This window comes from Somniosus microcephalus, chromosome 10 (assembly GCF_052327205.1).
Source record: "Somniosus microcephalus isolate GS21.2 chromosome 10, FLI_Smic_1.0, whole genome shotgun sequence".
NCBI classification, from domain to species: domain Eukaryota; kingdom Metazoa; phylum Chordata; class Chondrichthyes; order Squaliformes; family Somniosidae; genus Somniosus; species Somniosus microcephalus.
The window spans coordinates 136,891,331-136,905,593 of record NC_140996.1 but is presented as its reverse complement, the minus strand read 5'-3'; positions in this window follow the sequence as shown (position 1 = coordinate 136,905,593).

The following is a 14,263-nucleotide window of genomic DNA, read 5'->3' as shown; positions in this document are numbered from 1 at the left end:
ATCACTAGCCTCACACACTGCTCAATGCATGACCCCCACATCCAATCACTCACCTACCAACAATCTGCACAAATCACGAGGCACATCTCACATTCCTAGCCTCACCTCACCCCCTTGAAGGAGATGGTGCAGGCCATTCTTGGCAAGGGCATGGCTGAGCCCTTGACAAGTGACGGGGTTGAATGGATACAAGATGCGGGTATCCTCATATGTTATCCTCCTTCTGGCATGCACCTCTTGTTTTCCCGCACTCCCGTCACCACAACTCCACCCTTGTACCTTCCTCAGTTCACACACCCAAGAAATGCAACCTCCCCAGCCAATGGTTGACCAAGAAGAGGGAGAGGAGAGTGAAGAAGAAGAACAAACACCGTCACTCGATTTGACACTCCCAGACCAGTGTTAGTGCAAGCAGCAGAGAGTGCCTTTGAGAGTTTGGGTAAGTGAGCGAGTTCGGGCAAGTGGGGTGTGAGGTGCTGTTTTTGTTCTGTTTTCGTCTTGTTCTTCCTGCCAGTCTCAGTATTAGCAAACATCGCGGAGGTGGAGCAGCGAGGCAAGGCCCAGTCGAGGCAGCTGGGAGCAGCAGCTGGTGTCGAGTCGGAGCAGCGAGGCGAGGCAGCCTAAACAGGCTCCACAGGCAACATTCCAAAGGGAGGTCAGAATTCAAAAGTGACATCACAGCCAAGCTGGTAGGTGATTGGCTGGTTGGTGAGTACTTTTCCTTCCCTTTTAAACCTTTATAAGTTGGTAAGTTCAATGAAATAGAGGTGTGATCATTTAGAATCGGGGGCAGAGGGTATTTAAAAATAATAATAATAAATTTAATTAATTACATAGAATGGCAGAGCAGGCGATGTGTTACTGCTGCAATATGTGGGAGCTGGTGGACACCATTGATGTTCACAGTGATCACATTTGCAGTAAGTGTTGGCTGCTCGAGGAACTCCGGCTCCGTGTTGATGAGCTGGAGTCCGAGCTTCAAACACTGCGACACATCAGGTAGGGGGAGAGTTACCTGGACTCTGTGTTCCAGGAAGCAGTCACACCAATTAGATTAACTAATTCAGATGTAGTCCGTGGTCAGGGACAGGAGGGTGTGACTATGAGTGAGGCAAGTACGGGGATCCAGGAGGTAGTGTTGGAGGAGCCGCAGCCCTTGCTCTTGTCCAACGGGTTCAAGGCTCTTACTCCCTGTGGGGACGGGAACGGGGACTGCAGGGAGGATGTGCAACCTGGCCACAGCACCGTGGAACGAGGGGCCATTCAAGTGGGGGGAGTAAAAAGAAATGTTGTAGTGGTAGGGGATAGTATCATTAGGGGGATAGATAGGGTTCTTTGCAGCCGAGAGAGAGAGTCCCGAAGGCTGTGTTGCCTGCCTGGTGCCAGGGTTAAGGACATCTCCTCTGGGCTGGAGAGAAACTTGGAGTGGGAGGGGGAGGATCCAGTTGTCGTGGTCCATGTTGGTACCAACGACATAGATAGGACAAGGAAAGAGGTTCTGCTGAGGGAGTATGAGCAGCTAGGGGCCAAATTAAAAAACAGAACCATAAGGGTAATAATCTCTGGATTACTACCTGAGCCACGAGCAAATTTGGCTAGGGTAAATAAAATCAGAGAGTTAAATGCGTGGCTCAAAGACTGGTGTGGGAGAAATGGGTTTTGTTTCTTGGGACACTGGCACCAGTCGTTGGGACAGACTTCACTTGGCCAGTGCTGGGACTACAATCCTGGCGAATTGAATAACTAGGGCTGTAGAGAGGGCTTTAAACTAATTAGTGGGGGGGAGGTTTCAAGAGAGCAAAAAATAAAAATGTCAGCAGAGAAGGCAATAGAGCAAGGTAGCAATGGGGGAATTAAAAACCAGAGCGTGTCAGGAAGGGACAGAATGTATAAAGATAAAGGTAAAATAGTAAAGGGGGTAAAAGCAGGAATAAATTGTCACAAAACATATTTAAAAGTTCTTTATCTGAATGCACGCAGCATTCGTAACAAAATAGATGAGTTGACGGTACAAATAACTACACATGGGTATTATCTGGTGGCCATTACAGAAACATGGCTGCAAGGTGACCACAGCTGGGAACTAAACATCCAGGGGTATTTGACAATTAGGAAGGACAGACAGGAAGGAAAGGGAGGTGGGGTTGCTATGTTAATCAAGGATGGAATCACTGCAATAGTCAGAAATGATATTGGGTCAAAGGATCAGGATAGTGAAACAGTTTGGGTGGATATAAGGAATAATAAGGGGAAAAAGTCACTAGTGGGCGTAGTCTATAGGCCTCCTAACAGTTGCAACTCTGTTGGTCGGAATATAAATCAGGAAATAGTTGAAGCTTGTAATAAGGGAACAGCTATAACCATGGGGGATTTTAACTTTCATATTGACTGGACAAATCAAATTGGGCAGGGCAGCCTTGAGGAAGAGTTCATAGAGTGCATTAGGGATGGGTTCCTTGAGCAGTATGTTACTGAACCAACCAGGGGGCAGGCAATCTTAGATCTGGTCCTGTGTAATGAGACAGGATTAATAAAAAATGTCCTAGTAAAGGATCCCCTTGGAATGAGTGACCATAACATGGTTGAATTCCAAATTCAGTTGGAGGGTGAGAGAGTTGGATCTCAAACAAGCGTACTAAGCTTAAATAAAGGAGACTATGAAGGTATGAGAGCAGAGTTGACTAAAGTGGACTGGGAAAATAGATTAAAGTGTAAGACGGTACATGAGCAGTGGTGTACATTCAAGGAGATATTTCACAACTTTCAAGAAAAATATATTCCACTGAGGAAAAAGGGGCGTAAAAGAAAAGACAGCCATCCGTGGCTAAGTAAAGTAATAAAGGATAGTATCCAACTGAAAACAAGGGCTTATAAAGTAGCCAAATCTAGTGGGAGGATAGAAGATTGGGAAGCATTTAAAAGCCAGCAAAGAATAACTAAAAGATTAATTAAGAAAGGGAAGATAGATTATGAAAGTAAACTAGCAAAAAATATAAAAACAGACAGCAAGAGTTTCTACAGTTGTATAAAAAGAAAGAGGGTGGCTAAAGTGAATGTTGGTCCCTTAGAGGACGAGACCGGGAAATTAGTGGTGGGGAACATGGAGATGGCAAAAACGCTGAACAAATATTTTGTATCAGTCTTTACAGTAGAGGACACTAAAAATATCCCAACACTGGACAAACAGGGGGCTATAGGGGGGGAGGAGCTAAACACGATTAAAATCACTAAGGAGGTGGTACTCGGTAAGATAATGGGACTAAAGGCGGACAAATCCCCTGGACCTGATGGCTTACATCCTAGGGTCTTGAGAGAAGTAGCGGTAGGGATTGCGGATGCATTAGTGGTAATTTTCCAAAACTCCCTGGATTCAGGAAAGGTCCCAGCAGATTGGAAAACTGCTAATGTAATGCCCTTATTTAAAAAGGGAAGTAGACAAAAGGCTGGAAACTATAGACCAGTTAGCCTAACATCTGTGGTTGGTAAAATGTTGGAGTCCATTATTAAGGAAGCAGTAACAGGACATTTGGATAAGCATAATTTAATCGGACCGAGTCAGCATGGTTTTATGAAGGGGAAGTCATGTTTGACAAATTTGCTCGAATTCTTTGAGGACGTAACAAACAGGGTGGATAAAGGGGAACCAGTGGATGTGGTGTATTTGGACTTCCAAAAGGCATTTGACAAGGTGCCACACAAAAGATTACTGCACAAGATAAAAAATCACAGGATTGGGGGTAATATACTGGCATGGGTGGAAGATTGGCTATCTAACAGAAAACAGAGAGTTGGGATAAATGGTTCATTCTCGGGTTGGCAATCAGTAGCTAGTGGTGTTCCGCAGGGGTCAATGCTGGGACCCCAACTCTTTACAATCTATGTTAACGATTTGGAGGAAGGGACCGAGTGCAACATATCCAAGTTTGCCAACGATACAAAGATGGGAGGGAAAGCAGTGAGTGAGGAGGACATAAAAAACCTGCAAAAGGACATAGACAGGCTAAGTGAGTGGGCAGAAATTTGGCAGATGGAATATAATGTTGGAAAGTGTGAGGTTATGCACTTTGGCAGAAAAAATCAAAGAGCAAGTTATTATCTAAATGGAGAGAAACTGCAAAGTGCTACAGTACAAAGGGATCTGCGGGTCCTGGTGCATGAAACACAGAAGGTTAGTATGCAGGTACAGCAGGTGATCAGGAAGGCCAATGGAATCTTGGCTTTTATTGCAAGGAGGATGGAGTATAAAAGCAGGGAAGTCTTGCTTCAGTTATACAGGGCACTGGTGAGGCCACACCTGGAATACTGCGTACAGTTTTGGTTTCCATATTTAAGAAAAGATATACTTGCTCTTGAGGCAGTTCAGAGAAGGTTCACTCGGTTGATTCCGGAGATGAGGGGATTGACTTATGAGGAAAGGTTGAGTAGGTTGGGCCTCTATTCGTTGGAATTCAGAAGAATGAGAGGCGAGCTTATCGAAACATTTAAGATTGTGAAGGGGCTTGATCGGGTGGATGCGGTGAGGATGTTTCCGCTGATGGGTGAGACTAGAACTAGGGGGCATAATCTTAGAATAAGGAGCTGCCCTTTCAAAACTGAAATGAGGAGAAACTTCTTCACTCAGAGGGTAGTAAATCTATGGAATTTGCTACCTCAGAGAGCTGTGGAAGCTGCGACATTAAATAAATTTAAAACGGAGATCGACAGTTTCCTAGCTGATAAGGGAATTAGGGGTTACGGGGAGCGGGCAGGGAAATGGACATGAGTCTAGGTTCGGATCAGCCATGATCCAATTGAATGGTGGAGCAGGCCCGAGGGGCCGTATGGCCTACTCCTGCTCCTACTTCTTATGTTCTTATGTTATGTTCAGCCACCAGCTCCTCAAGGTCGACCAGCAAGGCCATTTGCCGTGTCCCCCACTGAAAGTCAGCAGTCTTCTACCAGTTGTGCTGCAGCCACTGGGGTAGCACTGCGTGACATCAGTAGGATAGACAAAGGCACACACAAGGCAGTCACTAAGAAAATGCATAGGGGTGATGAGTTGATTTCTTGATTTCATATTGGATGGATAGATGTCTAAAGTTGGATTGGAAGGTTTGCTTTGTGATGGCTTTTATTTCAGCATTGTGGCCAAGAGGACGTTGTGCTGGTCTATTTGCTGTCTGTACTGCTGTAACTGAACCTCAAACTGTTCAACCAGCTGTCTGAAATAGTCTGCTGGTGCTGTATTTTCAGGCTGAAGTCCTGGTGGTATTTTCTGTGTTCTTAATGATATTTCAGCATTGGACAAATGTGAAAAGGCTAATTGGAGTTGTGGTCACTGGTACTGCAGGTGGTTACCTAAAAAAGGGGATCAGGACTGCCAAAAGGAAACAGACACTGCGGATAGAGGATCATTTCCACAACAACTCGGACCCCCGGCGCATGTGGCAAGGCATCCAGTCCATCACTGACTATAAGGGCAAAAACACCAGCCCCCCGGTTAGCGATGCCTCCCTTCCGCAGGAGCTTAACAACTTCTACGCTCGCTTCGACAGGGACAACAGGGAGCCGGCTACCAAAGCCTTGCCACCCCCAGAAGACCAGGTGCTCACTCTGTCGACCTCCGACGTAAGGGGTGTTCTACGCGGAGTGAACACACGAAAGGCTGCTGGACCGGATAGCATCCCTGGACGGGTGCTCAAGGAATGTGCTGATCAGCTGGCTGATGTCTTCACCGCCATCTTCAATCTGTCATTGGCCCAGGCAGTAGTCCCTACATGCTTCAAGACCGCTACTATTATTCCTGTGCCAAAACAAACGGCTGTGACGTGCCTGAACAACTATCGACCTGTCGCACTCACACCCATCATAATGAAGTGTTTCGAGAGACTGGTCCTGGCTCACATCAAAGCCAGTGTTCCCGCCTCTCTTGACCAACACCAGTTTGCCTATCGTGCAAACAGATCAACGGAGGATGCAATCACAACTGCTCGACACTCGGCACTGAATCACTTAGATGGTGATGCGCCTCAATGACTTCAAGACTCAAAGTTAACTGAATAAAACAAGGCTTTTATTAGCAAAGAAAAGATGCCTGTGGCTTCACCAAGCATGCTGCTTTTCTGCTGCAAGACAAGCCTGGGCTTGTCTTAAGTAGGGCCAGGTATGGGCGGAGCTGACACACAAAGGGGGCGGTGCCCTATACACAATGCAAGGTAAAGCACCGGAGCAGGCTACAGAGTCTGATGAATGACATATTTCATCACATTCACCCCTTCTACAGATTTAGTCTGTCCGGGGGTGTGATAGTCCTCTGTGACCGACGTAACGGTTGCGGTGCCGCGGGTGCCGGCTGGGTGTCCCGGGTGGTCTCCTGGGTCTCTGCCGGGGGCGCCACTGGGGTTGTTGAAGGAGTAGGTGGTGGGGGTACCGTTGGCTGGTGTTCTTCCGGGGGTGATGAAAGAATAGTGGGTGGAGTGGGTGGGTAATAGTTGTTGTGGTTGTTGTGGTTGTTGCTGTTGTTACCGGCTGGGGCGAGGTCTTTTATGGACACAGTGTCCTCCCGTCCGTCGGCATGCCGGACATACGCATATTGTGGGTTGGCGTGGAGCAGGTGCACCGGCTCCACGAGAGGGTCCGTCTTGTGGCCCCTCACATGCTTCCGCAAAAGTACCGGACCTGGGGTGGAGAGCCATGACGGTATGGATACGCCTGAGGTGGATTTCCGGGGAAACACAAACATTAGCTCATGAGGCGTGGCATTAGTGGCGGTACACAATAGTGACCGTATTGAGTGGAGCACATCTGGGAAGACTTCCTGCCAGCGGGAGATAGGGAGGCCCTTGGTCCTTAGAGTTAGGGTGACTGCCCTCCATACTGTCCCGTTCTGTCGCTCCACCTGACCGTTACCCTGGGGGTTGTAGCTGGTGGTATGGCTCATGGCAATCCCCTTGGACAGCATGTACTGGCGTAGCTCTTCACTCATGAAGGACGCCCCCCTATCCGTGTGGATATAGCTTGGCATACCGAACAGGCAGAACAGGCTGTTGAGGCATTTAATGACCGTGGCGCTGGTCATGTCTGGGCAGGGGAAGGCGAATGGGAAACGGGAGTATTCGTCCACAATGTTCAGGAAGTAAACATTGCGGTCGACGGACGGGAGGGGGCCCTTGAAATCTAAGCTAAGCCGCTCGAAGGGCCGTGTAGCTTTGATTAGGTGGGCTCTATCAGGGCGGTAGAACCGAGGCCTGCACTCAGCGCAAGTGCGGCAGTTCCTGGTCAGGGACCGAACTTCCTCAATCGAGTAGGGTAAGTTGCGGGACTTTATGAAGTGGAACAGCCGTGTGACCCCTGGGTGGCAGAGGTCGTTGTGGAGGGTCTGTAGCCGATCCCCGGTGGCGTTGGCACACATCCCTCATGAGAGGGCATCGGGGGATTCGTTAAGGGCCCCCGGCCGGTATATGATGTCGTACTCGAAGGTGGAGAGCTCGATCCGCCACCTAAGAATCTTATCATTTTTAATCTTCCCCCTCTGTTTATTATTGAACATAAACGCTACCGACCGCTGGTCGGTAAGTAGGGTGAAGCGTTTGCCGGCTAGGTAGTGCCGCCAGTGGCGCACTGCCTCCACGATGGCTTGGGCCTCCTTTTCCACGGAGGAGTGTCTGATCTCGGGCCCCTGGAGGGTCCTCGAGAAGAAAGCTACGGGCCGCCCCGCCTGGTTGAGGGTGGCCGCCAAGGCAAAGTCAGACGCATCACTTTCCACTTGAAAGGGAGTGTTCTCTGTAGTGTATGTAACCGTTCCACCTTTAAGAGAACTATTTTAAGGGTTGCACTACTTTATCTTGGCTGCTGTATACTGTAATACCGGTGGTGACCACACCGGTATATAAGTGCTGTGTAATGATTTATTGGGCAGTTCCGCCCTGACCTTCAGCTAGTAAAGACCTGTTAAAGTTTACTCGTGGTCTGTGTAGTAATTCTCAATATAACACACAGACTTAACAGTGGCGACGAGTACGATCTTACCCTGCGGCAGAGATACATCCAAGGCAGTTTAACGGGCGTCGAGAGGAGGCATCCGCCCTCATCATTCTGCTGAGAAAAGACTCGGGTCTGCAGAGCAAAGGAAGAAGGAAGAATTCTGACACGAAGCCTTCCATCAGCAACAGGCAGTGATCGTCCCTTCTATCACGGTGGTGGGTGAGCCGATCAGCGACGAGCGGCAATTCGGCCACGTTGACTGTGAGTAGGGGAGAAAATAAAAAAAACGGAGGATATAAGGGCGGAGAACTCGACCACGGCCGGGGACAAGAGCCGGACAGAAGTCGGGGCCAGAGGCGCTGAGACTGGGGCAGCGTAAGGCACGGAAGCCGCGGTGACTGCAAATGCAGCCGGTGTGAGAGACAGGGCTGCAAGCGGGCTGGGAGACGCAACAGCGTCGAGAGAGAGCTCGACCGCGACCGGTGAAAAAGGCCGGGCAGCTACCGAGGCTGCGAGGCGCAGCGACCGGGACGATCGTAAGGCGCGGGAGAAAATAAAAAAAAAAAAACGCGGAGAACTCAGCCGCAGCCGGGGGGGAAAGGACCGGACTGCAAGAGGGGCTGGGAGGCACGATTGCAAACCGCTGGGGAGGGCGAACGCAGCAATACGGCAATCGCCATTACAGCCAGCGGGGGGGAGAAAGGCAAACGCGGGAAGCCGCCACTTTCGTAGGCGGGGGAAGAAGACGAGCCCAGGAAGGAGCGCGGGAAGCCGCCATTTTCGTAGGCGGGGGAAGAAGACGAGCGCGGGAAACCGCCATTTTGTAAAAGGAAAAAAAAAAAAATTCTTTTGTTTCTCAAGAAGATCGCGAGGATGCCTAAGCGTGGTAACATCAACGATTTCGATCCCGATGTGGAAGATTGGGCCACGTATGTGGAACGCATAGAGATATATTGTAAGGCAAATAAAATATCAGATGAAGATAAAGCACTAACCTTACTAAACTCAATGGGTGCGAAGACATACGGGCTATTGAAGCATCTTCTATCACCAGCTAAACCGGCGGATCAGACTTTCGCTAATATTGTTGCTGTCCTGAAGAATCATTTGAACCCCACACCGCTGATGTTAGCGGAACGATTTAAATTTTATGCGAGAACGCAACTGAAAGAGGAAAGCAACGCGGAGTATTTAATTGAACTGCGCAAGCTAGCGAAACACTGTCAGTTTGGGGAAAGCCTGACAGAGGCACTGAGAGACAAATTCGTGTGTGGATTGTCGAAAGGAACACAAAAGCGGTTGCTTGAAGAGAATGATCTTACACTTGATAAGGCTGTCACTATTGCAGCATCGCACGAAGCCGCAGCGAGAGGCACCGCGGAAATGCAGCTGAAGGCAGCGGTACTCAGCGTAGATCAAATGGCTTCGGGTACAACAAAATGTTATCGTTGTGGGAAGACAACACACGATCAGAACCAATGCTGGTTTAAAAACCAGGAATGTAGAAAATGTGGCAAGCTTGGTCACATAGCTAAAGTATGCCGGTCAGGAAAGAAGACCAGCAACAAAAAGCCACCACAGGAAAAGTGCAGAAAGGTACATAAGGTGGCTGAGAAGAGTTCGGATGAACAGAATTCGGATTCAGACTCCAACAGCAAGGAACTGGGTAGTCTGAGAATTCACAACGTGAGTAAGGAATCTGGGTCACACTGCAGATAGCAGGAGTCCAAGTGAAGATGGAATTGGACACCGGATCGGCGTTGACGGTCATGAATAAGCAAGATTACAAAAAGTTATTCAAACATATTCCCCTACGGGATACGGAGATAGTATTGCAGACATACACGGGGCAAAAAGTATACCCCATCGGAAAGATAAAAGTCAAGGTGATACACAAGGGCAAAGAACACCAAGGAATGGACTTATATGTACTACCTGAGGGAGGTCCACCACTTCTGGGACGGGAGTGGATCAGGAAAATAAATATGGACTGGCACTCCCTAAACGCAATAACAGTAGATTCCAGAAAGAAGATGTCAAACCTGAACGATTGTCCAGAATATTGGATGAGGCTAAAGAGGTGTTCCAACAGGGGCTGGGAACACTGAGAGGAATTAAGGCAAAAATCAAGATTGCAGAACATGCAAACCCAAAATTTTTCAAAGCCAGACCGGTACCGTATGCGATACGACCTGCTGTGGAAGCTGAGCTGGAAGGGCTGGAACGTTCAGGAGTACTGTCTAAGGTGGACTGGAGTGAGTGGGCCACGCCCATTGTTCCCGTCATGAAGCGTTCATCGAGTAACAAGCCTGGGGAACCGGGGAAGGTCCGCATCTGTGGAGACTTCAAGATCACAGTTAATCCGGTGCTTCACACGGTGCAATATCCGCTTCCGCGGATTGAGGATATCTTTGCTTCATTGTCTGGCGGGAAACGCTTCACCAAGATAGACCTGGCGCAAGCGTACTTACAGATGGAAGTTGAGGAAGAGTCGCGCCAGTATCTCACAATCAGCACGCACAGAGGCTTGTATCGATATAATAGACTGGTTTTTGGAGTGGCTTCGGCTCCGGCAATTTGGCAGAGGGCCATGGAGCAGGTATTACAGGGAATTCCAAGCACTCAATGTTACTTGGACGATATCCTGATTACAGGAGATGACGATGAGGAACACCTTGCAAATTTGAAACTGGTGCTCACCAGGTTGAAGGAATATGGCCTTCGAGTTAATCGCCAGAAATGTGAGTTCTTTCAGAAACGGATCTCGTACTGTGGTCATGTCATTGACCAGGAGGGGCTGCACAAGTCACCTGACAAGATCGAAGCTGTTGTGAAGGCTCCCGCTCCGGAAAATGTATCCCAGTTGAGATCGTTCCTAGGGTTGATTAACTATTACCATAAGTTTCTGCCAAATCTATCCACGGTGCTGCACCCGCTGAATGCTCTTTTGCAGAAAGAAGTACCATGGAAGTGGAGCGAGGACTGTAAGAAGGCCTTTCGCAAAAGCAAGACATTGATCACCTCAGAGGAAGTGTTGGCTCACTTCAACCCAACGCTACCTATTCGTTTAGCTTGTGACGCTTCTCCTTATGGTATTGGAGCAGTACTCTCACACAAGTTGCCAAATGGCTCGGAAAGGCCAGTCGCATTTGCATCCAGATCATTGACCTCCGCTGAGCGCAACTATGCTCAGATAGATAGGGAGGCTCTCAGCCTGGTGTGGGGAGTAAAGAAGTTTCATCATTACCTGCAGGGCCAGAAGTTTACACTGCTGACAGACCACCAGCCGTTGGTATCCATATTCAACCCTAAAAAGGGCATTTCCATTATGACAGCGCAAAGGCTACAGAGGTGGTCCCTTTTCCTAGGGGCACACCAATATGACATAGAATACAAAGGATCAAAACAGCATGGGAATGCTGACGGTTTATCACGCCTACCGTTGCCAACGGTAGAAGAGGCGCCTACAGTGGACCCAGTGGAGATGTTCCACTCAACCATAGTGGAATGTCTACCAGTAACAAATTCTACGATCGAAAAGGAAACACGAAATGACCCGACTCTCTCACGAGTCTATGATTTAACGGTGAAGGGATGGCCAGCACATGGTGAACCACTGTTGCCAGCATTTTCGCAAAGAAGAGAACAGCTGTCAGTGTGCCGAGGAACTTTGATGTGTGGATCCAGAGTGGTGATTCCACCCAAACTCCAGCAAAAAGTGCTAAAGGAGCTTCACGAGGGGCATCTGGGTGGAGTGAAAATGAAGAACCTAGCCAGAGCGTTCGTGTGGTGGCCAGGTATCGATGGAGACATCGAAGAAGTGACCAAGAGCTGTTTAGGATGCCAGAAGGTCCAAAACGCCCCACCACAAGCTCCTCTGCATCCAAGGGAGTGGCCCTCATCTCCATGGCAAAGGGTACATATCGACTTTGCTGGTCCATTTATGGACTCAATGTTCTTAATCGCGGTGGATGCACACTCCAAGTGGCCGGAGGTAATAAAGATGTCCTTCACCACCACGGAAAAAACCATCACAGTGTTAAGGACCATATTTGCCAGGAATGGGCTGCCGGAACAGATCTGTTCTGATAATGGACCGCAATTTGTGTCCGAAGAATTCAGAAAGTTCTTAAAAAACAATGGGGTTAAGCACTACACGTCCGCCCCATACCATCCCGCCACCAATGGTTTAGCTGAAAGGTTTGTCCAGACCTTCAAGAAGGCCATAAAGGCCATGGGTAATGAAGACATAAATCTACAACATAAGGTAGATAACTTCTTGTTGGCGTACAGGAATGCAACACATGCGGTCACAAACCAAACTCCCGCCATGATGTTTTTCAATAGAAGACTAAGATGCCGGCTGGATTTGATCAAGCCAAACATCAGAAGGGATGTAGAGAACCGGCAATTTCAAGGCATGAATGAAAGGCCAACTAGAACCTTCCAGATAGGTCAACAAGTTTTGGCCCGGGACTACCGTACCGAGAAATGGCAGCCTGGAACTATTTGCACACGACTAGGACCGCTGATGTATACCGTGGACATTGGTGAAAGCATAATAAAGCGCCATGCTGACCAGATCATAGCATCATCCGAAAAGGGACAACCTACACCACAACTCTATACGCCTAATGATGAAGCAGAGATACCCATAGTATCTACCTCCGATCCGGTGATACTGGAACCAGATGAACCCGACACTGACATTCAAGCCGAATCGACCTTGCCAAAAGAACCTACTACACCACCGGAAACTACTACACCACCGAGGCGTTATCCGGACCGAGTCAGGAAGCCTCCAGAGAGACTGAATCTGTGAACTGTTTTTACGTTAAGTTGTGTATATATGTTATGATGTTATGTTTAATGGGAAGACATACTGTTAACCTAAAAAGGGAGGATTGTAGTGTATGTAACCGTTCCACCTTTAAGAGAACTATTTTAAGTGTTGCGCTACTTTATCTTGGCTGCTGTATACTGTAATACCGGTGGTGACCACACCGGTATATAAGTGCTGTGTAATGATTTATTGGGCAATTCCGCCCTGACCTTCAACTAGTAAAGACCTGTTAAAGTTTACTCTTGTGGTCTGTGTAGTAATTCTCAATATAACACACAGACTTAACATTCTCGTCCACTGCCTGTAGCATGGCCCGCTCAATATCCTGCTTAATGCTTTTGAAGGCAGCATGGGCCTCAGCAGAGCGCGGGAAAGAGGATGCTTTCAAGAGGGGGCGGGCTTTATCGGAGTAGTTGGGGACCCATTGGACATAATACGAGAATAACCCCAGGCACCTTTTCAGGGCTTTGGGAGTGTTGGGCAGGGGCAGCTCCCGCAGGGGGCGCAATCGGTCAGGGTCTGGTCCGATTTCCCCATTCTCCACCACGCTGCCTAGTATGCAGAGGCGCGTGGTGTTGAAAACGCACTTGTCCTCGTTGTAGGTGAGGTTGAGTTTTTGTGCAGTTTTCAGAAACCTCGCGAGGTTTGAGTCGTGGTCCTGTTGGTTGTGGCCGCAGATGGTGACGTTGTCGAGATAGGGGAAGGTTGCCTGCAAGTGGTGGTCATCGACCATGCGGTCCATCTCCCTCTGAAAGACCGAGACCCCATTCGTCACCCCAAAGGGGACTCTGAGGAACTGGTAGAGGCGTCCGTTTGCCTCGAAGGCAGTGTACAAACGGTCCTCTGGTCTGATAGGGAGCTGGTGATACGCTGACTTGAGGTCGATGGTGGAGAACACCCGGTATTGGGCGATTTGGTTCACCATCTCGGATATGCGGGGTAGCGGGTAGGCGTCTAGTTGGGTATAGATGTTGACTGTTTGGCTATAGTCAATCACCATCCGCTTCTTCTCGCTACCCCTCACCACCACCACTTGGGCGCGCCACGGGCTGTTGCTGCATTCAATAATGCGCTCCCTCAGGAGCCTGTCTACCTCGGTCGCGATAAACCGCCTGTCCTCCCAGCTGTACCTCCTGCTTTTGGTCGCTATTGGCCGGCAGTTAGGGGTAAGGTTCGCGAATAGCGAAGGCGGCTTTACCTTCAGGGTAGCCAGACCGCACACTGAGGGGCGGCTGGGTCCCACCGAAATTGAGCGTGATGCTTTGGTGGTGGCACTAAAAATCCAGGCCCAAGATCACGCTCACACATAAATCCTTCATAATTAACAGTTTAAACTTATTATATACAGTGGGCTGAAAATTCGCCGCAATGATAGCCGTTTCTGAAATTCACTTCGGCGCTGCCATCGGCGTTAGCCGGTTGCGCTGCGCCGGCACCGATGACGTCATCGGTGTGCGC